The sequence below is a fragment of the Castor canadensis genome, chromosome 1 (genome assembly GCF_047511655.1).
Source record: "Castor canadensis chromosome 1, mCasCan1.hap1v2, whole genome shotgun sequence".
NCBI classification, from domain to species: Eukaryota; Metazoa; Chordata; class Mammalia; order Rodentia; family Castoridae; genus Castor; species Castor canadensis.
In genome coordinates, this window is record NC_133386.1 from 195,119,430 (window position 1) to 195,122,441 (window position 3,012).

The 3,012-nt window shown below is 40.6% G+C and overlaps 1 pseudogene; it reads right to left on the bottom strand.

Annotated features, from left to right (window-relative positions):
• LOC109679127 (dual specificity protein phosphatase 18-like) lies at nucleotides 1-565 on the bottom strand (annotated as a pseudogene).
• Between the last annotated feature and the right edge of the window lie 2,447 nt (nucleotides 566-3,012).

Below are 3,012 nucleotides of genomic sequence, written 5' to 3' on the forward strand. Positions count from 1 at the left end.
TCACAGTGGAAATATCAAATGGACCTCCTTCTCATAGATGTCAGGGACCACTCCTATTGGGTTGCTGACCATACACACAGTATTCTTGCGAAACAGCTGGAGCTCACAGTAGATAAGCTGTTTCTAAAAGCCATTGTGGGGCTGGATAATGGGCCAGCATGACTTGGTCCACATGTGAGCCTCCAGCAGGGACATTGTGTGGTACTTCATGAGATTGGCAAGGCATATTGTGGTCATTTGGCTCACACCAGCAGTGCAGTGCAGTAGTGTGCAACCAGGCTTCTTCTCTACTGAATGGATGTGGTCAGTGAAAGGGTCAAAGAAGTCACAGAGCCATGAAGTGTGCATGTTGGCCACAGGAACCTGCGTGTACTGGATATCTTCATAAATGGTGCTTGCCACCTCCACTGAGATGTTGACTACTGAGGTGATCTGGTTGCTGGACAGCAGGAGCTTGTTGTTGGTGGTCACACCATTACTGATATATGTTTCTTGTGACCTGGGAGAGGCTGCTGACTGAGGGCTGTCAGAAGTGACCCAGGAAGGCATACCAGGAAGTTGTCATCAAGGGGATGGATCAGAAGTTAGGGATGTGTGAGATTTGAATCTTTCTGCTGGGCTGTGGCCACTGAACGCTCTTTCTGGTAGTGTGACAGCAAAGTCCCAGGCGAGGATTTCGTGAGGGAGAGAGAAGTCCCACCTGTCAGGATCCTGGACCACAGTTCTTATGATACTGGAGTACTGTTCCCAAGTTCATATCCTAGTGTAGTCAATGATTGAAGACAACAGACAGGAGTTAAGAATTAAAGCAAGTGCAAAGTTTGTTGAAAGGACTCAAAGCCTTGGTGAAAGAGCTAAGATAAGGAAAAGCTGAAGTCAGGAGATGATATAAGGCATTAACTGGCATAGGTCCAATTATTCTACCTTGAAACTGCATCTGTAACTAGTTGTTTGGTTAACTTCTTGCTGACCACCCCCTCATTCTGACTGGACATTGCAGGAGGGCCTTGTTAGTCTATCCTGTTGGAATTTTGCCCAACTTGTTTTGGCCTTGGGGCCCAATCCCACATTCTGCAGCTGCATTTTGTTATTTTGGTAAGGGACTTGTTATTTCTCTGAGAAGCCCTGTTTTATTTTTTTTACCACATCTCTTTAGATATTTGTCTTTAAAGATGCTTCTCTGTCTCCCTTATCTAAGACTACATTACTTTGGCTATTTGCTCTTTTTACATTCCCAGGGTCATTTCTTCCATGTGTTCCTGGAGCTATTTCCACCATTTATTCTTTCACACATTTGCTCCCCTACACCCACCTGCTCAATATCAATGGTCATTCCTTGCAGGGAAGAATGGGCTGTTCTGGGTCTGAGGAGAAATCTTGACCTCTGCTTTGCATGAGGGCACCCTCACCACGACTCACTGAGTAACTTGTGATTCAATCAGTGCAGCAGACCACATGGATAAACCAGGTGGGCTCAGCTCACCCAGACTACACCAGCCCATCTCCATGGCAACACCCCTAGTTGCACCATGGCAGCTGCTCAGCTGCCATGATGCTGCAGAAACCCATTATTTTGTACAATTAATATAAACTAATAAAAATTATATTCTTTCTAAAAAAATACATACAGAAATTCCTGCATGATTTGAATTAATGGGAGTCTTCACTATTGATTTTCATGACAGAAAAGTAATATGATAATGAGACACCCATTAAAGCACACTCTCCATTGCGTGTCCTTTAATGTATATGGAAGGAAGTTTAATGGTCAAAAATTATCCAATATCTTTTACACACATACAATTTCCTACAAGGTATTATCACACTGAAAGAAAATGAGGTCACTGACAGTGTCCATATATTTCTGACATCTAAATGTTGGCTGTCCTGTGTGAATTCTTCCATGTATTTAAAGAAAACTAAAACTGGTGAAGGCTTTCTCACATTGTTTATGCAAAGAGGTTTTCTGTCCACTGTTTGCACATGTTACTTGAACAGCTGAAGACTTTCTCACATTATGTAAGTTCATAACAATTCTTCTCATGGAGTCCTTTCATGTACTTGAATTTATCTAGAATACTTAAAGGTTTTCTCACATTGATACATGTATAACTCTCCATCTTCAGGGTTTTCATGATTCTTGATGTAACTGGAATCAAGGCAAGGTTTTTTACATTGCTTACATCTAGGGGTTACTCTCCACAGTGAATTACTTATGTTGTAGAAAGGAACTGAATCACATGAAGGTTTCTCACATAGCTCACACTTACAGTGTTTCCCTTCACTGTGAGTTCTTTTATGCGTTAGAAAGGCACTGGAAAAAGTGAAAGTTTCCCACATTGCTTACATGGCTAGTGTTTCTCTAAAAAGTGAGTTCTTTCATTTTTTAACAAGAAACTGGAACAAGAGCAGGATTTCACACATTGAGAACATCCATGGTTATTCTCTCTTCAATGTGAGTTTTTAAAAACTAATATGAAGGGGAAGGGAATGCTTGAAGACTCTCCCACATTTCTTATGGGAGCAGTTTCAATGAAGATTTTCCCTCATTGCTTATACTCATAGAGTTTTGCTCCAGTATGAGTTATTTTATTTTTCTGAATGGCACTGGAAATACTAAAAATTATCCCACATTGCTTATATTAATAGGGTTTCTCTTGAGTAGGAGTTTCTTTCATGTATTTGAAGGGAATCAGGATGATTGAAGGCCTTGCCACATTGCTTCCATACAAAAGGTTTCTCTTCACTTTGCATTCTTCTCTGGTATAAAGTGAACTTGACATTACTGAAGGTTTTCTCACACTGATCACATACTTACAGTATCTCTCCAGGTTTTACTCTAGCAGACTTTTTCCTATTCACAATGCTATTGGAATATAGTTGAAAATATCTCCACATTGACAATTGAGTTAGTCACTCTTTTGTTGTGAAAAATATCTAAAATAATCAACTTAAAGGGAGGGAAGGTTTCTTTTGGATCCTATTTTCAGAGCTTTCAGCTCATGGTCAGTA